This window comes from Triticum urartu, chromosome 5A (genome assembly GCF_056163025.1).
Source record: "Triticum urartu cultivar PI428250 chromosome 5A, HENAU_Tu73, whole genome shotgun sequence".
Classification (NCBI taxonomy): domain Eukaryota; kingdom Viridiplantae; phylum Streptophyta; class Magnoliopsida; order Poales; family Poaceae; genus Triticum; species Triticum urartu.
In genome coordinates, this window is record NC_141877.1 from 303,008,527 (window position 1) to 303,031,711 (window position 23,185).

General features: G+C 53.3%; 1 pseudogene; it reads left to right on the forward strand.

Moving 5' to 3' along the window:
* Positions 1-7,996: 7,996 nt before the first annotated feature.
* On the forward strand, positions 7,997-22,230 carry LOC147971141 (uncharacterized; annotated as a pseudogene).
* Positions 22,231-23,185: the final 955 nt, after the last annotated feature.

The following is a 23,185-nucleotide window of genomic DNA, read 5'->3' on the forward strand; positions in this document are numbered from 1 at the left end:
TGAACCCTTGGAAGATCAAATCTCCTCGGATATCCGCGATATAGTTCAGATCTCCAAAACTGATCTGGTGACCAGGGGCGTAGCTGTCGATCTGCTCTAGATGACCAACCAAGTTGGCCCGTAGTGCGAAGCCGCCGAATACGAAGATCTGGCCGGGGACAAAAATCTCCTCTGTGGCAGCATTGTTGTAGATGATTGATGGATCCATCGAGCCTTTTGACGACGGCACAGTGGAACTCTCAGTGAAAGCACCAATGTCAGTGTCAAAACCGGCAGATCTCGGGTAGGGAGTCCTGAACCGTGCGTCTAAGGGTCGATGGTAACAGGAGATAGGGGACACGATGTTTACCCAGGTTTGGGCCCTCTTGATGGAGGTAATACCCTACGTCCTGCTTGATTGACTTTGATGAGTATAGGGGCTATAAGAGTTGATCTACCATGAGATCGTAATGGCTAAACCCTAGATGTCTAGCCTATATGATTATGATTGCCTCTACGGACTAAACCCTCCGGTTTATATAGACACCGGAGGGGGCTAGGGTTTGTACAGAGTCGGTTTACAGCGAAAGGAATCTTCATATCCACGCGCTAAGCTTGCCTTCCATGCCAAGGAGAGTCCCATCCGGACACGGGGAAAGTCTTCCGTCTTGTATCTCCACGGCCCATTAGTCCGGCCCATATCACATAGCCCGAACGTCCGAGGACCCCATAATCCTGGACTCCCTCAACGAGGACCACTCACTCTGCACCTGCTGCTACTGCTCTAGTGCCACCTCCAGTATCTACTCGACCAGCCCAGTAGACATCAGCTGAAGCATTTGCGGACGCACTCATCTCAATGCCATCTACGCACACCGGAGCCACCAGCCAGAAGTCACCTTCAGGAGCTCCCGAGGATCATGCCTAGAGAGATGCATAGCTCTATACCTTTTTGAACTTTTTGGTATCTGTTGCCAAAGGGGGAGAAATTGTATAGATCATTAGGCTTTGAGAGAGTGTGTCTCGCTTTTGCTCATTGGTTGTTCTCGAGTTCTTACTACTTTGTCCGTTTGATTTGTGCTAATTTGGTTGTTGTGCTTGTGAGATACTATGTTTGTCTTGTGTGATTGATCATACTATGCTTCATGTCTGCTTAATGCTTATCTCTATCATTACTTGTGTATGATCATTCACTTGTGTTTTTGGTGATGTGTGCTTATTACTTCACTCATATCATTTTGTGTGCTCCATCAAGATGTATGTGACACGGAAGAGTGACCCATGATCCTAATCGATTGTGCATTTGCATTCAAACGCAAATTTTTAATAATGCACAAATTTAGAGGGAGCTCTTGCTTATCACATACTTCTCAAAGCGACGATCTATTTCATTCATTTAATCATTTGTAAAAGCTTTGATCTATATGTTGTCATCAATTACCAAAAATGGGGAGATTGAAAGTGCAACTAATCCCCGAGTGGTTTTGGTAATTCATAACAACATATATCTCATTGAACTAATATACATTCAATATAAATATTTCAGGATGTTCAATGATTGGCATGGCATGAAATAGAGATGTGCACCCCCTCAAAATGCTAAGGATAAGGATTGGCAAAAGCTCAAGACTCTACACTTTTGTTTAAGTGATCCAAGATCACATTGAGTCCATAGGAAAGCCAATACTATTAAAAGGGGATGAGGTGTTGCTTAATGACCTACTTGCTCAAAGTGCTTAGTGATATTGCTCCAAAACTCTTAGCCACTTTTTAAGGAAATATGCCCTAGAGGCAATAATAAAGTTGTTATTTTATACTATATTTCCTTATTCATTATAAAGGTTTATTATTCATGCTAGAATTGTATTGATCGGAAACTTAAATACTTGTGTGAATACATAAACAAATATTGTGTCCCTAGTAAGCCTCTACTAGACTAGCTCATTGATCAAAGATGGTTAAGGTTTCCTAACCATAGACATGTGTTGTCATTTGATAACGTGATCACGTCATTAGGAGAATGATGTGATGGACAAGACCCATCCATTAGCTTATAGCATAATGATCGTTCAGTTTTATTGCTATTGCTTTCTTCATGTCAAGTACTTATTCCTTCGACTATGAGATTATGCAACTCTCGGATATCGGAGGAATACCTTGTGTTCTATCAAATGTCACAACGTAACTGGCCGATCATAAAGATGCTCTACATGTATCTCCAAAGGTGTTTGTTGAGTTGGCATAGATCGAGATTCGGATTTGTCACTCCCACTATCGGAGAGGTATCTCTGGGCCCTCTTGGTAATACACATCATAAGCTTGCGAGCAAAATGACTAAGGAGTTAGTCACAAGGTGATGTATTATGGAACGAGTAAAGAGACTTGCTAGTAATGAGATTGAACTAGGTATGAAGATACCGACGATCGAATCTCGGGCAAGTAACATACCGATGGACGAAGGGAATTACGTATGTTGTCATAACGGTTCGACCGATAAAGGTCTTCATAGAATATGTAGGAGCCAATGTGGGCATCTAGGTTCCGCTATTGGTTATTGACCAGAGAGGTGTCTCGGTCATGTCTACATAGTTCTCGAACCCGTAGGGTCCGCACGCTTAACCTTCGTTGACGATATAGTGTTATATGAGTTATATGTTTTGGTGATCGAATGTTGTTCGGAGTCCCGGATGAGATCACAGACATAACGAGGAGTCTCGAAATGGTCGACAGGTAAATATTGATATATAGGACGATGGTATTTGGACACCGGGAGTGCTTCAGGACGTACCGGGAAGGAATCGGGTCGCCGGAAGGGGTTCCGGGCACCCCCCGACAAGTTATGGGCCTTATGGGCCAAAGGAGGGGACAGAACAGCCCACAAGGGGGCTGGTGTGCCCCCTCCCTTGTTTGGCTAGCCCTGGGGAAGGAAAAGGGGGAGGGCTAGCCCCTCCTGCCTTTCCCTCTCATGGGAGAAAGGAAAGGGGGGCACCCTCCCCTGCCTTTCCCCTCACTCCAAATAAGGAAAGGGGCGCGGCTTGGGAGGGACCCCAAGTAGGATTCCTCCTGCTTGGGCGCCTCCTTTGGCTGCTCCTCCCTCCCACCTATATATATATGTGGGAGGGGGCGCCTAGCACACAACAGACAATTACCTACCCGTGTGCGGCGCCCCCCTCCACCGTTTACACCCCCGGTCATATTTTCGTAGTGCTTAGGCGAAGCCCTGCGGAGATCACTTCACCATCACCGTCACCACGCCGTCGTGCTGCCGGAACTCATCTACTACCTCGCCGTCTTGTTGGATCAAGAAGGCGAAGGACGTCATCGAGCTGAACGTGTGCAGAACGCGGAGGTGCCGTACATTTGGTACTTGATCGGTTGGAGCACAAAGAAGTTCGACTACATCAACCGCGTTGTTAAATGCTTCTGCTTACGTCTACGAGGGGTACGTAGACATACTCTCCCCCTCGTTGCTATGCATCTCCATGGATAGATCATTGCGTGTGCATAGAATTTTTTTTGTTTTCCATGCTACGTTTCCCAACAACTTTCTCTATCCAAATATGTTGTCGGCGTAATGGGCCACGGGTAGGCCAACCCGAGCCCCATGACCTTTCAAGACATCGGGGCAGGCTGCGCCCCTCAAGACCACAGGGCGAAGAGCCGCCTCCTGGGGAGTCTACGGCAAGGCGGCCGACTGCCCGCTCATGGTCGAGTCCCAGGGACGACTTCCAGAGAAGCCGGCTTTGGGGAGTCGGCCGGCGACTCCAACAAACCGTGACCTCATCAAGGGGGACGGGGCAGGGGCGTGGCTACAATGAAGCCCACTCCCCGCCCCTTACCAAGGGTAGGCATGGCTACAGCGCGCCGTACTTGGGAGGATCTCCCCGCGGCGTGGCACTGTTGCCCAGCCGGCCCTGACATCAGCACCACTGTACCTGGTCCTACGCCCACGACGGCTTGTCTGTACGGCCTGGAGGCAGCAGGGCCCACCAGCCAGCGAGACCTCGGGAGACGGCGGGAGCACCGCCAGTCGGACCCAACGGGAGTCGGTCCGGGGGAGTCGGCCGAGCCCTCCCCTGGGGCCCACGCGCCATTAATCCAGAAGAGATGGGGAGTGGCCACAGTGATCGCCTGCCAGGCGGCGGGGCTGTTGCCATGACCCCATGACCAAGCTTGCATCATTAGGAGCACGTCCACAGTGATCAGCAGCCGGCAAGACCCGCCCGCGGCGGACGCGGCCTGTCGGCTCCGTACCAGACCAGTCGGCGGGGCCCACCAGTCGGCGGGGCCCAGCAGTCGGCGGAGAAGTCGGAGGTCGGAGACACTGATGGCTGGGCCCGCGCCCAGTCACATTACCATTGTACCCCTGGGGGGGTAGGCCTATATAAACCCCCCAGGGAACCCATGCAAAGGGTTGGATCCCAGTAGTTCTATACCTCACCAGATAGAGGGAGAGAGCTAGCCTTGCCCTCTCCTACCACCATACACAGCTCAAGGAGCAACCGTGTAAATCATTGACTATAGTGATCATGCGGAGACCCCGCAGAGCAGCAGTAGGGGTATTATCTCCCCGGAGAGCCCCGAAGCTGGGTAAGATTCACCGGCGTGCATGTCTTCGCCTCATCCTGTTTCCAGGCACCGGCGATGTTCTACTCGCCCCCACCATGATAAGCCATCCATTGGCATATGTCACACCAAACCCCCGACATTTGGCGCCCACCGTGGGGCATGGTGCACCGCCGTCCGGAGATCTATTCTGGACGGGAACCCTTTTCCTCCCTGGCGAGCGCAGCCAGCCAGGCACGCCAGACGAAGTTTGCGTCGACGCGCTGCGCGGCGTGGAGATCGCCTACGCAGCCAGCTCCTTGGCCGAACTTGTCGGCGAGGTCCGCCTCTCCGACGAACCTGCGTCTGACGCAGGCGTAGGCGGCCCCGAAAACCTCCTCGCGGGCCTCCTCGATCAACTCCACGTTTCCGGCGAGCCTGTCGTAGACTTGGAGTCTGTAGGCTCCACCGACCCGATGCTGGTCGACTCCGACACCGCGTCGGTCGATGCGTTCCCCTCCAACGTGGTGGTCTACGACGAACCTCTCCCCCACGCGGAGAGCGACGGGAGCACCGTCACTGAGGTGCTGGTCATCAGTCATGACGAGTTCCCCGGTGGAAGGGTGCCCGACTCACTCGGCGCGGCGCTGCAAGACCTAGCTGCACCCATTCCGGAAGATGCTGACGCAGAGATGTTAGAAGCGTGCCGCCTTCAGCTTGTTGAAAGCGCGAAGAAGCTAGCCAGCATGAGACGCTTGTCAGAAGCTTACCAGCGGGAGATGGATCGCGCTGTTGGCGGCTCGTCGGCTCCGGCAGGGCCCAGCCGCCTTGGCGCGGTTCAGCAGCGCGACGTAGCCATCGCCAGCCTGTTTGGGGCTAGCCGCCCCGTGTATGCCACGCCAGCAGAGAACATCCGAGCCGCCCAGGCAGCGGCGGATGAGCTGGACAATTTCGAGGGCGAAGAGCGCCGCCTCATGATGGAGCGAGTCCAGCGGCTCCTCGACGCAGCCGCCGCGCAGAATGAGGCCGGCCGCCGCACGGAGGCACCGCAGCGGCCAAACAACGACCCGCACCGAGATCAAGGCGCGACGTCTCGGACGCCGACTGGCGGTACCCAAGGAAGTAAGGACAAGGAGCCGGTTGTCAACCACAGTCGGACTCGGATTACCATAGAGCGCGACCAAGACAACCGCCCGAGAGCAGTGGAACGACGGGACGACTGTCCGCCTCCCCCTCCCCGCAATGAGAGGCGAGTCTCCCCGCCACCTATTGACCATCCGACTCTCGGTGACCGCCTTGGCCGCCGAGAGGGAGTTGGGGAGAATGACGCCCGCCACCGGATCGACCGACTTCACTGGTCCCTGGCGCTGGAAGAAGAAGACGAGCTGGGTCCGCCTTGTTTCGGGCCCCGCATTCGGTATGAGCCCTTTCCCAGAGGGTTCACGCTCCCAAGAGACACGCCCAAGTATACCGGCTCCGTGAAGCCGGAAGACTGGCTAGTCGACTACTCTACGGCTGTCAGCATAGCAAACGGCAACAAGCGTGTTGCCATAAAGTACGTTCCGCTCATGCTTCAGGGCACGGCCCGGACATGGCTGAACAGCCTAAAACCCCGCAGCATCAACAGCTGGGTCGACTTCACCGAAGCATTCGTTCGCAACTTCACCAGCACGTACAAGCGTCCTCCCAAGCCTCGCCAGCTCTCCCTATGCGTGCAAGGTCCTGATGAGTCGACTCGCGACTACCTCACGCGTTGGGCTGAGCTCCGAAACTCCTGCGAGGGCGTGCACGAGGTGCAGGCCATCGAGTACTTTACAGCCGGGTGCCGAGAAGGCACCCTCCTCAAGCACAAGCTCCTCTGCGACGAGCCAGAAACCCTCGACGAGTTGCTGATCATAGCGGACAAGTACGCTACGGCTGACTCCTCCATGAAGACGGAAATTCAAATCAGCATGACTAGCAAGGTAGCCCCTCAGGCTCCAAGAACTCCGGCAGCGGATGTCGGCCGGCGACAACAGCAGGGCGACCACAAGCGCAAGGCCCCGCAGCCGGCTTCCAGCAGCCGGCAGGTCGCGACCATCGAAGCCCAGCAGCCAGAAGAGTAGCCTCCGCCCAAGAGACGGAAAGGCGGCAAGCCGAACTGGTTGCCGGCCTTCTCCTATGAGAAGACCTTGGACGGACCTTGCAAGTTCCACAGCGGCGCGAAGCCATCAAATCACACCACCCGGAAGTGCCACTGGCTCACCAGGATCGCCAAGGGAGATGGCCTCCTACCACCCCCGCCTGCTGGGCAGCCGCCTCCGCCTCCGCCCCAGCAGCCGGCAGTCAGGCCAGTCGGCGCAGTACAAGACGAGTACCCTGAAGAGCACGGAGCCTATGTGGTGTTCACTAGTGTGGCTGACGATCGACGCAGCAGGCGGCTGCAGTGACAAGAGGTGAACGCGGTATCCTCTGAGACGCCAGAGTTCATGCACTGGTCAGAGAGGCCCATCAGCTGGAACAGGGCTGGCCACCCAGAAGTGATGCCGAGTCCGGGCTCCTACGCCTTGGTCCTGGACGCCACCTTTGCCACGGACAAACGGGCCACGCGTTCTTCGCGAGTTCTGATAGATGGGGGCAGCAGCATCAACATCCTGTACAAGGACACCATGGAGAAGTTAGGAATCAAGCAGAGACAGCTTCAGAACAGCCGGACTGTGTTCCACGGCATTGTTCCTGGGCTTTCCTGTTCACCAATCGGCAAGATCCTGATTGACGTCCTCTTTGGGGACAAAGATCACTTCCGAAGAGAGTCTGTTTGGTTTGAGGTGGTGGACCTCGAGAGCCCGTACCATGCGCTACTTGGCCGGCCCGCCTTGGCCAAGTTCATGGCGGTCCCCCACTACGCCTACCTCAAGATGAAGATGCCCAGTTCCAGGGGAATTCTGACTGTGGCCGGCGACTACCGGAAGTCGTCCGCTTGCGCGGCCAAGAGCAGTCGGCTGGCCGAGTCCCTGGTGATTGCGGCCGAGAAGCGACTCCTTGAGTGAGCTGTGGCGATGGCCGGCAAGCAGCCGGGGATATCGCCCGACCCGAAGGAGTCGGAAGCTGAAGGTTCGTTCAAGCCGGTCAAAGAGACAAAGAAGATACCCTTGGATCCGGAGCACCCAGAGAGGTACGTCGTCGTACGTGCAAACCTCGACAGCAAATAGGAAGGCGAGCTCGTCGATTTCCTCCGTGAGAATCGGGACATCTTCGCGTGGTCTCCCAAAGACATGCCAGGTGTGCCGACGGAATTCGCCGAGCACAAGTTACACGTCCGATCTGATGCAAAGCCGGTTAGGCAGCCCCTGCGCCGCTTACAGAAGAGAAGAGAAGAGTTTTCGGAGAAGAGATAGCCCGAGTCCTAGCAGCCGGCTTCATTATGGAAGTTTTCTTCCCGGAGTGGCTGACAAATCCGGTCCTGGTGCTAAAGAAGAACAAGCAATGGCGAATGTTTATTGACTACACGAGCCTCAACAAGGCTTGCCCCAAGGACCCGTTTGCTCTGCCGAGAATTGATCAGGTGATAGACTCCACAGCCGGATGCGAGCTGTTGAGTTTCTTGGATGCGTACTCAGGATATCACCAGATCAAGCTGAATCCGGCTGATAGATTGAAGACCGCCTTCATCACGCCATTTGGAACATTCTGCTACCTCACCATGATGTTCGGCCTGAGGAATGCCGGCGCCACCTTTCAGCGTTGCATGCAGAAGTGCCTCCTCAAGCAGCTCGGTAGGAACGCCCACGTTTACATGGACGACGTAGTGGTGAAGACAGAAAAGCGAGGAACATTGCTGGAAGACCTCAAGGAGACCTTTGAGAACCTGCGCCAATTCCAGATCAAGCTCAACCCCGAGAAGTGTGTCTTCGGAGTACCAGCCGGCCAGCTGCTAGGTTTCCTAGTCTCTGAGCGCGGCATAGAATGCAACCCAGTAAAAATCAAGGCCATCGAGAGAATGAAGGTACCTAGCCGACTGCTGGATGTGCAGAAGTTCACCGGCTGCTTGGCATCCATCCGCCGATTCATCAGTCGGCTGGGCGAGAAAGCTCTCCCCTTATACCAACTCATGAAGAAGACCACTTTTTTTGAGTGGAACCATAAGGCGGACGAAGCTTTCCACCAGTTGAAGAAGATGCTGACTATTCCACCCGTCCTGGCGGCTTCGACTCCCAAGGAACCTATGCTTCTGTACATCGCCGCCACCAGCCGAGTAGTCAGCACAGTCATCGTAGTAGAGCGCAAGGAGGAAGGCAAGGCGCTACCTGTCCAGAGACCAGTATATTACCTGAGCGAGGTACTGTCGACCTCCAAGCAGAACTACCCCCACTACCAGAAGATGTGCTATGGCGTGCACTTTGCCACCAAGAAATTGAAGCCTTACTTTCAAGAACATCCAATCACGGTGGTCTGCACGGCTCCACTTGCCGAGATCATCGGCAGCCGCGATGCCTCTGGTCGAGTGGCGAAGTGGGCCATAGAGCTGGCTCCTTACACCATCTACTACCAGCCCCGCACCGCTATCAAGTCACAAGCACTGGCCGACTTCCTCGTCGACTGGGCCGAGACCCAGTACCTGCCTCCAGCACCTGACTCCACCCATTGGCGAATGCACTTCGACGGCTCCAAGATGCGCACCGGCTTGGGAGCCGGCGTCGTCCTCACCTCTCCCAAAGGCGACAAGCTCAAATATGCACTGCAAATCCACTTCGCCGCCTCCAATAACGTGGCCGAGTACGAGGCGCTCATCCACGGGCTCCGGCTTGCCAAAGAACTTGGCATCCGCCGGATCTTGTGTTATGGCGACTCGAACTTAGTGGTCCAGCAGTCGTCTGGCGACTGGGACACAAAAGACGCAAACATGGCGAGCTACCGTTTCCTCGTGCAGAAACTCAGCGGGTATTTCGAAGGGTGCGAGTTCCTCCATGTGCCAAGAAACGACAATGACCAAGCAGACGCCTTGGCACGAATCGTCTCTACCCGCCAAGCAATTCCATCTGGCGTCGCCCTTCAACGCCTCCTCAAGCCGTTTGTCAAGCCTTCACCAGAATCAGACTCCATCTTTGTGCCGGCTCCTCCCGAAGACGGCGGATCCGACTCCAGGGCTCTGGACTTTGGCAGGCGACTCCAAAGCTGCTTCAGTCGAGCCCGGCCCGGGGACTGCGGTGACGGACTCGAAGATTCTAGAACTCGGCCCAAGGACCGAGCCAGTCGGCCTGGGGACTTCATCAGCCCAACAAGCGGTTGTTGACTCCAGCCCGCCGCCTCCCAGCCCAGCCGCCCTCATCCAAGTCGCAATCCTGATAGTCGACGAAATAGCAACACCCTCATGGGCCCAACCCATCCTCAAATTTCTGGTGAACAAAGAGCTACCAACTGATGAGATCTCAGCTCGGCAAGTACAACGCCGGGCAGCAGCCTATACCATAATCGACAGAGAGCTGGTCAGGCGCAGCGTCACTGGTGTCTACCAGCGCTGCGTAGAGCCAGAGTAAGGCCAGGCGATCCTCAAAGACATCCATCAAGGCGAATGTGGCCACCATGCGGCTTCAAGAGCACTCATCGCCAAAGCTTTTCGGCACGGTTTCTTTTGGCCGACTGCCTTGGAAGAGGCCAAGGAGTTGGTCCAAAAATGCAAAGGGTGCCAGAAGTTCAGCTCCAAGCCGCACCAGCCGGCTTCCGCGCTCAAGACCATCCCCATTGCTTGGCCTTTCGCAGTTTGGGGTCTAGACATGGTGGGACCATTCAAAACAGCACGAGGTGGTCTAACTCACCTACTTGTCGCAGTGGACAAGTTCACCAAGTGGGTGGAAGTGAAGCCAATTAAGAAACTGGACGGTCCGACTGCCGTGACCTTCATCACCGATATCACAATTCGGTACGGCATACCACACAGCATCATCACCGACAACGACACAAATTTTGCCAAAGGTGCCTTGGCCCGTTTCTGTGCAACACAGGGCATCCGACTGGACCTAGCATCCGTTGCCCACCCTTAGTCAAACGGCCAAGTGGAGCGAGCAAACGGCCTCATCCTGTCCGGCATCAAGCCTCGGTTAATCGAGCCTCTGGAGCACTCGGCTGGCTGCTGGCTCGGCGAGCTGCCAGCTGTTCTCTGGAGTCTGTGCACGACTCCAAACAAGTCAACCGGCTTCACGCCCTTCTTCCTCGTCTACGGTGCCGAAGCCGTCATCCCAACGGACATAGAGTTCGACTCCCCGCGAGTTACCATGTACACCGAGGAGGAAGCAGAAGAAGCACGACAAGACGACATCGATCTGCTGGAAGAGGGCCGGCTGTTGGCACTTAGCCAGTCCAGCATCTACCAGCAGAGCCTGCGCCGATACCACAACAGGAAGGTCAGGCCAAGATCTTTCCAAGAAGGCGACCTTGTACTCCGGCTGATCCAGCGAACAGCCGGCCAGCACAAGCTGTCGCCGCCTTGGGAAGGCCCTTTCATCATCAGCAAAGTACTAGGCAATGACTCCTACTACCTGATCGACGCTTAGAAGCCCCGAGCACGCAAGAGGGACGACTCCGGCAAGGAGACAGAGCGGCCATGGAACGCAAATCTTCTCCAAAGATTTTACAGTTGATGCAGTATGTACCACGCTACCTTTTGTATTAAAATACCAAGACTTCGGGCCCCCCGAGACGAGCTCGGGGACTGCCCTCTTTTGTCTGTATGATAAAAATTATGCCTACAAGTATGTTACTCTTTATCATGCCGCTTGGCACCGGGCTCGACAAGTCGGCTCGGGGACTTACCTCCTTGCACTATGAAATGCTTCCTGCAGTCGAACAAGTAGTGTGTAAACGCCTAAGCCGTCTCCTGCCAGAAGCCGCAGCTCGCAGAGCGACTGTACGGTGGGCAGCAGTAAGGTAGAATGGGCATTCGCATGAAAAATGGCTAAGGACCCAAACCATAAAACATAGCTCAAGACGGCTTCCAAGACCTTCTCGCAAACTGACTCTCGGACAGTCGGATTGTCGTTTTCTATCCAACTTGCTCAAACAATCTTGAAATCGGCTAAGTACTTGCTTTCCCAAAGTAGCCTAGCACTTGTTCCAGCAACAGTCTGCAGAGCGGCTGTCCGATTGGCAAGGCAGGCAACTAGGAGAAAGCGGCAAAGGAAAATATCCAAATAGAACAATGAGCAAGAAAAGATAGACATATATATATATAACATAGGCCCTTGGCCGAATTGTCAAGCAGAGGTTCAAAATACACCCGCGGGTGGAATTGTGCGAATTAACAAGTTCCTCAAAAGACTACTAAAGCAGATAAAACAAAAGACACTGCGGCAGCTTAGGAGGCGGCAGACGGAGTCAGGGGGTCGGAGGAGGCGCCAGCGTCAGTCGTCGGGGCGGTCGGCCGGCTAGTCTCGGCTTGATCGCCTCCGGCAGCAGTCGGATCGGTCGCACACGGCTCGTTGCTGGAGGCGCGGTCGGGCTGAGGTTGGCCGTCTGCTCCGTCTTCTGGTGCCTCCGCCTCGCCCTCACCCTCCGCCTCGTCCTCCTCCTCGACGCTGGAGCCGATCACCTCCGCCGAGTCTTCGCCGTAGTCTGGGTTCATCCCAAACCACTCCGGCGGGACCTCCTCGCCGTCTTCAGACCACTCGGGAACAAAGATGCTCGTGTCGGTGTACTCGGCGATCGCCGCAGCATGCTTGACGATGGCGTCTTCCGCAGCCGCCAGCTCCGACTGGGCCTCCGACCAAAGCGTGGCCAACCGGTCTAGATCCAGCCCCGGGTACCACACCTTGACGAACTCCAAGGCCCGGCGCGCTCCAGCCCGGGCCGAAGAGCCCTTCCAGGCCTCGAGGCAACCAGTCGCGACCTCCAACCAGTTGGCCGTCAGGCTGGGAGTGCGCGGAGCCTGCATATCCGGCCAAAGGGCGGAGATCGCCTGGGCACCGACGCGCTGAAGCCGGCGCAACATCCGGTGAGCCGGCCAGAGGCAAGCCTCGATACTCAAGATGTGCTCATCAAGAGTTCGGGAGGCATCGGCGGCGATCTCTGCGCCCTCCGCCCTCCGACTTGCACGATCGGCCTCGATGGCTTGGATAGCGGCCTGAGACTGCCCAGGGAAGAAGTCTACAAAAGACACGAAGAAACAAAAAAGCGAGTCAAAAACCAGGAGTCGGCACGACCTAGGTCGGCGGCTCAAAGAAAGAAAACAAAGAGACTCACCATCAACGATGTCTTCGATCTCGTGGAAGCCGGAGGACAGCATCGCCTCCTTGTCAGACCAGGAAGAGCGCTCACTCGCGAACTCGGCCAGGAGGGCGGCCTCCGTCTCCTCCGCATCCCTCTGCGACTTCGCGAGCAGCCCCTTCTGCTCTGCCAACTGAGCGGTCAGCAGATCGCGCTCCGCGGAGAGCTTGCTGCACTCCTCCCCTTTGGCGAGCAGGGCAGAGTTGGCTTCGCTCAGCTGCTGTTGAAGAGCAGCGTTGGCCCCTGAAGGAAAGAAAGAAAGACAGCAGTCATCAATAAATTAGGTCGCCGGGGAGATCCGGCCCGACTGCTCAGCAGTCGGCCCGAATCTCGGGGACTACAGCCCGCGTGCGCGCTAGCGCGCCCCTGCAGAGAAGAGAAAAAGGAGGAGGACTTACTCCGGCTCTCCGCCAAGTCAGCGGTCCGCTTGTCCAACTCTTCAACATTATGGTTGAAGATGGTGACGCGGAGGTTGTGGTAGTCCTGCAACAAGCGTTTCAGACAAAGTTAGTACCCAGAAGCTCATCAAATTGGAGTTCCGGGCTGCCTGCTCAGCAGCCGACCCGAAACTCGGGGCACTACACCCAGTGGGTGCGCTGGCGCGCCCCCACAGAGAGAAACAAGAAAAAACAACGGCCCAAAGAAAAGACATACCCGGACGGCCGCCCGTGACGCCAGGAACGCCTTGGTGCAGCTCTGGAGGGCGTCGCCCTCAGCGCGGAGCTTCGCCTGGACGTCCAGGAGCGCCCGGTTCAGCGGCCCTGTGCCGCCTTCTCGCACCCACCCAGGGGCGGGGGGCCGAAGTCGTCTTCTCCAGACAACAGCGCGCTGGCGAGCCGACCTGGAGGAGTAGCCTCGCCATGGCCTCTTCTTCGGTCGACGGCACCGGAGGGTCTGCTGGCTGCTCGCCTTGCACGCCTTCAGACGGCGGCGGAGGCGGCGGCGGAACGTTCACGCCCGGAGTAGAGGACTCGCCGCCTTCCCTCTCCTTGACGAGGTTCTCCCCGCCGGCTCCTCCAGTCTGCCCCGTGAACTCCGGTGGCGGCGGCGCAGAGTTCAGCGGGGTAACAAGCAAGGCTGCCTGGCGGCGTGCGGCTTCCTCAGCCCGCTGCTTCGCCGCGGCGACGGCTTCGGCCTCTGCTAGTTTTTTCTTAACAGAGGCCTCCGCCCTGTCGGCCTCCGCCTTCTCCAGGCGGAGGGCTTCTTCTTCATTGCGCTTCTCCTGCGCATTCCGCTCCGTCGCCTCCCGGAGGTCGGCAGCGGGGTCTATCCGCCGAGTGGTGGCGGGCGTCTCCGCTGACCCCATGACGGAGGCGGCGGCGACCCACTCAAGAGAGAGGGGAGCCCTGAAGAAAGAGGGGCGAGCAGAGACTCAGACAAAGCACGAAGAAAGAACGAACTTTGAAGACAGAATACTTACGCAGAGACCAACGGCGGCTTCTTCACTTCCTTACGGAAGCGGATGGCCTTCGCGGCCGCCTTGTCCCGCCGGGTCGCCGTAGCCGAGCCTTGGGCTTCTTCGGCCGGCTGCCGAACAAAGTTGGCACAGCCCGGTGCTTCTTCCCGCCGCCTGGAGCGCCCGACGCGGCAGAAGAGCCCGTGCCCGGCTGGCTGGCTCCTGGCCGATGGCGAGGGGCGACTCCTTCCTCGGCGTCGTCTTCAGGCCAGTCGGCAAAGGTGGCCGAGGGCCTGAAGTCACCTGTCGTCCCTCCTCCTCCCTCAGCGTCGTCTTCTAGAGCCGCTGCCCCCAGATCGGGGTCGTCGACGTCGCTCTCCGCCCGGTCGGCGGCGAACTCACGTGCCGGCCCCGAGGTGCCGGCTGGTGGGTGAAGAAGGGGATTCTAACCAAAAAGCAGACTGATTAGAACAAGACTCGGCAAGAAGAAGACAATCTGAAGAAAAGAAAGGCGACTCACCACGGGCGGGGGGTTGGCGCAGGAGTATGGCTCCTTGCCAAATTGCCAGTCCTCCGGGAGCCTGCTGCCCGAGAGATAGTTCACCATCAGGGCCACCTCTTCGTGAGGCATGTCCTTGGTGCACATCCGACTCGGGTCGCGGCCCCCGCTCATCTGGCATATCAGGTGAGGGCGGCCTTGGAGTGGGAGAACTTGGCGCAAGACGAAGGCGGCCAGCAGATCCAGGCCAGTCAGACCCTCCGACTGCGTCAGCACTCGGAGTCGCGTGATGGCGCCAGCTCCCGCAGGCGTCAGCGACTTGGCCCGGTACGACCAGTTGGGCAGTCTGCCAGCCGGCGGGCCGGCTTCGAAAGCCGGTGGATTGACCCAGTCGCCCCGCGTGGCGACGTTCCTGACATAGAAGTAGGACCGCTGCCACATCTTCACCGACTTCAGCAGCGCGATGGAGGGGAAGTGGTTGTCGGCTCCTGTCCTTCGCACGGCGATGAAGGCGCCGCACTGAGCCGGCACGCCCGCGGCCTGGGTGCCGAGCTTGGAGAAGAAGAACTCCCCCCAGAGCTCAAGGGTGGGGAGGACTCCCAGGAAGCCCTCACACAGAGCCACGAAGGCGGACAGCAGCACCACTGTGTTGGGGGTGAGGTGGTGCGGCTGGAGTTTGTAGAACTCCATGAACGACCGGAGGAAGCTGCTCGTCGGCAGCCCCAGCCCGCGCAGGCAGTGCGAGCGGAAGATGACCCGCTCGCCCTCCCGCGGGGCGGGGGAAATCTCCCCCTCCGGCGCGAGACGCACCTGCACGCGATCCTCACCGGGAAGCCGACGGGTCCGGCGGAGGAACTCGATATGGTCTTCGTGGACCTCAAAGCCGTCCCAGGTGCCGGAGTAATGGGCCACGGGTAGGCCAACCCGAGCCCCATGACCTTTCAAGACATCGGAGCAGGCTGCGCCCCTCAAGACCACAGGGCGAAGAGCCACCTCCTGGGGAGTCTACGGCAAGGCGGCCGACTACCCGCTCACGGCCGAGTCCCATGGACGACTTCCAGAGAAGCCGGCTTTGGGGAGTCGGCCGGCGACTCCAACAAACCGTGACCTCATCAAGGGGGGCGGGGCAGGGGTGTGGCTACAATGAAGCCCACTCCCCGCCCCTTACCAAGGGCAGACATGGCTACAGCGCGCCGTACTTGGGAGGATCTCCCCGCGGCGTGGCACTGTTGCCCAGCCGGCCTTGACATTAGCACCACTTTACCTGGTCCTGTGCCCACGACGGCTTGTCTGTACGGCCTGGAGGCAGCAGGGCCCACCAGCCAGCGAGACCTCGGGAGACGGCGGGAGCACCGCCAGTCGGACCCAACGGGAGTCGGCCCGAGGGAGTCGGTCGAGCCCTCCCTCGGGGCCCACGCGCCATTAATCCAGAAGAGATAGGGAGTGGCCTCAGTGATCGCCCGCCAGGCGGCGGGGCTGTTGCCATGACCCCATGACCAAGCTTGCATCATCAGGAGCACGGCTACAGTGATCAGTAGCCGACAAGACTCGCCCGCGGTGGACGCGGCCTGTCGGCTCCGTACCAGACCAGTCGGCGGGGCCCACCAGTCGGTGGGCCCCAGCAGTCGGCGGAGAAGTCGGAGGTCGGAGACACTGACGGCTGGGCCCGCGCCCAGTCACATTACCATTGTACCCCTGGGGGGTAGGCCTATATAAACCCCCCAGGGAACCCATGCAAAGGGTTGGATCCCAGTAGTTCTATACCTCACCAGATAGAGGGAGAAAGCTAGCCTTGCCCTCTCCTACCACCATACGCAGCTCAAGGAGCAACCGTGTAAATCCTTGACTATAGTGATCATGCGGAGACCCCGCAGAGCAGCAGTAGGGGTATTATCTCCCCGGAGAGCCCCGAAGCTAGGTAAGATTCGCCGGCGTGCATGTCTTTGCCTCATCCCATTTCCAGGCACCGGCGACGTTCTACTCGCCCCCACCATGATAAGCCATCCGTTGGCATATGTCACACCAAACCCCCGACATATGTCCAAAACCTAATTCCCAACTCGGCCTCACCGATATTTCTCATCCGGAGCCATCGAGTTCATCTGGACTTAGCCACTGCCAAAACTCTAACAATTCGGTCACACCGATATGGATCTCGGTCCCACCATTCATTTTCTGAGAGAGAGCCACCTACTCGTGTGTTGAGATCAAGAGATTCCATTCCTACCATTTGAACCTTGATTTCTAGCCTTCCCCAAGTTGCTTTCCACTCAAATCCTTCTTCCACGATAGCCAAATTTGTGTGAGAGAGTTGAGTGTTGGGGAGACTATCATTTGAAGCACAAGAGCAAGGAGTTCATCATCAACACACCGTCCATTACCTTTTGGAGAGTGGTGTCTTCTAGGTTGGTTAGGTGCCGCTTGGGAGCCTCCGACATGATGTGAAGTTGAACCGAGAAGTTTGTGAGGGCAAGGAGATCACCTACTTCGTGAAGATCTACCCGAGTGAGGCAAGTTCTTCGTGGGCGATGGCCATGGTGGGATAGACAAGGTTGCTTCTTTATGGCCCCTTCGTGGGTGGAGTCCTCTGTGGACTCACGCATCTGCTACGCTTCGTGGGTTGAAGTCTCCATCAACATGGACGTACAATAGCACCACCTATCGAAACCACGCCAAAAATCTTCGTGTCTCCATTGTGTTTGCCTTCTCCAAACCCTTCCCTTTACCTTCATATGCATTGGTTTACATTCCGTTGCTATACCCTTAGAATTGCATGTGTAGGTTGATTGCTTGACTTGTCATAATCGCTAAAATCTATCCGCAAATAAAATTGGGAAAATGAAAGATTTTTATTTGGTCAAGTAGTCTAATCACCCCCTCTAGACCTCCCAAGCTATAAGTTCTATTACCAAAAAGTGCACAACATAAAATGGCGAGGTCAGGGGCACTAAGCATACCCCCCCTCCTATCTAGCAGTCAAACATTTTCCTATGAATAAACAAAAGTAATGCATATCAGGAAAATGCAGACTAGTGACTCTAGCCTTAGAAACTCCCCTAGATTCTCCCACGGTTAAAGTAAGGATGAAATCCTCGAATTCATCAAGTCGAGGATCCTCCAACTCTCCCTCAGAAGGTAGCATGCACATCTCACAAAAGTCTACAAATGGTATCTCGAAGTCTTATTCTTATAAATGAAAGCACACCATAAGAATTTCCAGTCTAGACATGAAATGGAAGTGTTGCAAGAAAGTGTTGGAGAGAAGTAGATATTGATCACACTTATCTATGACGAAGTTGTTCAATCCGGCATTTGCCACGAATTGCTCGAACTCATGTCGAAAACCGGCTTCCCTCATGAAAGTGTTGCATGGTCACTCACACGGCCGTACCTCCGCCCTACGAGGGAGGTTGAGACCGGGTGCTCCTCCCTAAACTCCCTTGGAGCCTCGGCTCGAAGAGCCCCTCCTAAACAAGTTCATCTTCTTGAAAAAATTATGAAATTTTTGGCCACAATTAAGAGGCCAATAGAACTTAACAAAATTGATAGCAACAACTCCTATAAGTGTCCAGAGGCTATATCAAGCATTCAAAATACTTAGAACCAAATGAATTCAACATTTAAGCTCATTTTCATGGTCATCAGTAGTAGCAAAATAAGAAAAATACAAAAAACCACTAGAACAAAAAACTAGTTGGACCAATGGAGGAGTCACATACAAAGGAGCAATCCCCCAAAATAGTTTCAGAAATGGAGCTCTGAACAAAGAGATCGAAAATCTCAGTTTTTGGGGCAAGAGCACGAGAACAAGAGCTACCATGATTTTTCTAGAGGAAGAAGAAGCAGTGGGAAGGTGCACTAAGTGAGTGGGGTCCTGTGGGCCTCACAAGACACCATGGCGCGCCCAAGGGGTGGGTGCGCCCTGCTGTCTTTGTTGTCTTGTGGACAGCAGGTGCACCCCCCTAGGGTGTGTCCAGTCCAGTGCCAATTTTTTAAAAATATTCATAAAAATCATGTTGAAATTTTATGACATTCTAAGTACTTTTATTTCTAGGTCATTTTTTATTGCATGGATAATTCAGAAAACATGAATAACATGACATTTTACTTTATTAAACTATAAATAGCAGAGTAAACCAAAGTTATAGAAGGTTGTGCTTACCGAATTCATCGACCACATGCCCCTAAAAAAGAATCCATTAATAAGGTTGATCTGGTCTTATTAACAAACTATTTTTGAGTGACATGAAACCGAAGAATTTTTTTATAGCACTAGGTTACCTCAATTAGGATATGCATTGTCCCAACAATAAGGTTTGATATTTCTTTACTGGAAGCGTGAGAGGAAACTCAAAACTTCCAATAGTGATTGTCATGACTTTTTCAATAGATTTGAGACTATTTACTTTATTTGTCTTCTTCGAAAAATATACGGTATGCTCATTTTCATTAACATGGAAAGTGACATTGCTTTTGTTGTAATAAATGCTGGCTCAGTCTCTCGGAGGTGCTCATAGGGGTAGTTTGTGCGTATATGCGTTCATAGTGGTGAGTGTATGCGTGTATATTGAGCGCTTGCGTCTGTATTGTGTTAAAAACATAGGGTCTATCCTACACCATTGTTATCCCAACAATATGCTCCCATTATTGTTGGCATCCTTGTCACATTAACAATGTCTGTGATCAAGAAAACAATACCATCAACAATATACTATGAGCTAGTCTCGAGGCCTGACTAGAAATGTTTCTGATGTTTATTATTCCACATATGCAATTAGGTTTTCTCTGAATCTCGCATTCACGAACTAACCCAATGCGAGCATATAATATAAATTTAATCATGAACATGGGAAATGGGCATTATTATTGCTCTAGGTCATATTACCAACAATATGCCCCTAGGCCAAAAACTAAAGAGTGCTCCCTCACCCTACACTCCGCTCGATCCACCCAACTGTCACTCATTATGATAGTGACACTTGTTGGTTTACCTCCATGCTCATCAGGGGAGAATATATATGGAGAATGCTAGAAAGAGGGTGTCTGCTCTAATGGCACCCATGGCAGATCTTGAGCGACATGCACGTGTCTACGTACCCGAAGAAGCATTGAGTGTTTCCACATGGGGATGGACGCAATACAAGTAATTTATTTTTCTTTTAGAGCAAAACTGTAAATTACGGTAATTTTGCTAGTGTATAAAAATTATAAAAAACATTGATGTATTTGTTGTCGCCGGGAAACTAGACTTAATATTGATTTGTTTTGGTTGAACTTTTTGAAACTATTTTTCTATTGGATCTACTATGTACGTCAAATGCTTCAGCTAAATATTTTTTTACACATGTTTTCATTTTATTATTTGCATTAAATTAGAAGCACCGAAGATTTTGTAATTCAGCTTAATCGTACCAAGAAGGCTGTTGTTGTTGAATCAAGCCTTTCAATGGATGATGAACTCACATTCTTAACCATTTTCAACCCTAATTCCTGACTGCTTCTGTGTTGTTTTCTCTCTCGGCTTTGTCAACCATTCCTTTTGCTTTTTACCACTCTGACAAGGTTTTTACACTCCTTTCCATTTCCATTGGCATGCCATTTTCACTAGCAACTCATTCCATCCCATCATCTGGTTACCGACTCTGCCTAGAACTCCATTGACAATCGGCATTGCAATAAATCATTCATGCTCAAGTGAAAAGGTCTAATACCTTGGGTACAATATGATGCGTATAACAATGGATCCATGATGAGAGCATCTCAATATAGTAAGTGTTAGTAAAGTTTGTCATAAAGAATATGTGATGATGTGATAATACAATGTCGAGAGATAACACTATTAGGGCATGGCCAATGCTCCACGCTGAACAGGTGCCCCGGCCCTCCAAGTCGGATTTAATGGTCCAGCCTACATAAAGATGTTTGCTTGCAGAGTGAAATGAGCGCCTGCAGAGGAGGCATCCTCTTCCCTATCAAAAACAGCTTCAACTCTCTTCTGGCCAATGCCCCAACAACCTTCCTCGCTTTAGCTCGCATGCGTTTAGGGAGGGGAGAGAGAGATGATGTGAAGAAGTGGACCTAGGGAGGCTGCAGCGTTGGGTCATTCTCATCTCATACGGTGGTTTCAGTCCAAAATTTCTATGTGAAAACTCGGGCGTCTGTATAGTGATGCCCCATTGTACATGCCCTTAGTATGTGTGCAACTAAGGCCCTATTTGTTTAAGCCCAAACAAACAGGACCTTGCACAAGCTTTATCTTTTAAAGATACATCGAGAGTTGGACACATCGGTAACCGCAAGCTTTAAGATACAAACATTTTTGTAATGATTTGAGGATTGCTCATCACATCTGCCACATGGTTTTCTATTCTCGCCAAAAAAACTTATTGATTGTTGAGTGATGATATGTTTTTTTACATCAATGTGGGTGATGATATGGTTTTTTTAGGACTAAGCTAAGCTTTATTGATCATAATCCACATGAAGTGGGATACAAGTCGGATTGTGAGGGTTGGCCAACCATACATGGCGCCCCACACCGAGAAAGAGTGCATGCTTAGCTAAGCTATGAGCTTCACCGTTTGAAGAACAGTTTTCAAAAACGAAATTACGAGTAAAATCCAAAGATCTAAGTTTAATTTATGTTATCACTGAACCATAGACTCCCTGGTTCCCAAGCTTGATGTCATCAACAACCTGCTTGCAATCGGACGCGACCATTATGTTGCCCTGGAGAAGATCTTCAGCCAAAGCAAGGCCTTCTCTGCATGCTATTGCCTCCAAAGTAGCCGGGTCGGTGATTCCTGGCAAAACCAAAGCCGAACTCCCCAGATAGTTACCCACTTGGTCCCGACAAACTGCCGCCACTGCTCCACGTCGGCTGTGGAAGACCGCGCCATCAACATGTATCTTCGAGAATCCAGCGGGTGGTGCTTTTGGCCTTGCATTTGTTGCTCTGTGCACCCGAGGGGCTTCCTGCAAATTGCTGGGGGGTTTTGCATGGATGAGCTCTAATTCTTTGATGAACCTGTTCACGAAAAGAGAGGTAGCCTGTGGGCTTTGTGTTAATCCTTCATGAATGTACTTTCGCCTGGCCGTCCAGATAGACCACAATGTGCCCGCCACCCGAGTGAAACTGCTATGATTCAAAGACGCCATTAGAGTGAAGATCCATTGTTTCGCATTTGGTTCCGTTGCGGCAATCAATTGGTCCACCGTCTCACCATATTCTAGCGCCCAAACGCATCTAGCCACCGAACACTCGAGCAGTGAGTGTCTCCATGAGTCACTCGAGCCACAGAAGCAACAAGAGGCGGTGGTAGACATATTGCGGTGAGCTCGTACGTCTTCTGTGGGGAGCGATTGTCTTGCTAAACGCCATAAAAACATTCTGATTTTTCCTGGTACCTGAACATGCCAGAGTTGCTTCCACGACTTTTCATCAGAATGCGCATTTGAGGTTCCTACTGCTCCTGAAAGCCATGCTCCCCTGTGGTTCCGTGTCGCCACCATCATTCTGTACATTGAGCGTACTGAAAACTGGCCGTTCCTCTCAAAGTGCCAAGCCCAGTAATCGTCAAAGTTGCGTGTGCAAATTGGGATCGCTAGGATTGCTTCAATATCCATAGGCATAAAAGTTTTCTCAACTTTCCGCATGTCCCATGACGCCGTAGCTAAGTTGAAATAATCAGATGCTAGCCTTGGTGGGTTAGCAATTTTGCTTCCATATGACCGGAGCATCTCGTCCCTAGGTATCCAGTTATCCAACCATACATCCGTGGAGTTCCCATTACCAATGCGCTTAATCAGGCCTAGCTTCAGTATATCCACTCCTTTGATAGCTCTCCAAATTTGACTCAGACGGGAACCCAAATCTGCTTGCAAAATCGTTGATTGTGGGAAATACAAACTTTTTAGAATCCGGGCGCTCAAAGAGTTTGGCTGTTGCAGAATCCTCCAACCCTGCTTAGCAAGCATTGCAAGGTTAAAAAGTTCAAAGTCCTTGAAGCCCAAACCATTCATGGCCTTTGGTTGAGTCATCGCCTCCCACGATACCCAACTCGGCTTCCGGTGACCATCTTTGCTGCCCCACCAAAACTTCCTAATTATCATATTAAGATGTTCACAAAGCCCTCGCGGAAGCTTGAAGCAAGACATGGAAAACATAGGTATAGCTTGAGCAACTGATTTTACCAATACTTCCTTGCCTGCTGTAGAGAGTGTCTTTTCAATCCACCCTTGTATCTTGCTCCATAATCTATCTTTCAAAAACTTAAAAGCTCCGTTCTTTGAAGATCCCACATCAGAAGGCATGCCCAAAGATTTCTCATTTAGAGTTTCATTTGGAACTTGGAGGATCTGCTTTATCTCACCTCGAACACTTTCCGGAACACCCTTACTGAAAAATATTGATGATTTACCATAATTGATACGCTGTCCGGTGGCCTGACAGTAGATGTCCAAGACATGGTTAACCTCATCTGCTCCCCCACTATTTGCTTTGAAAAACAACAGGCTGTCATCTGCAA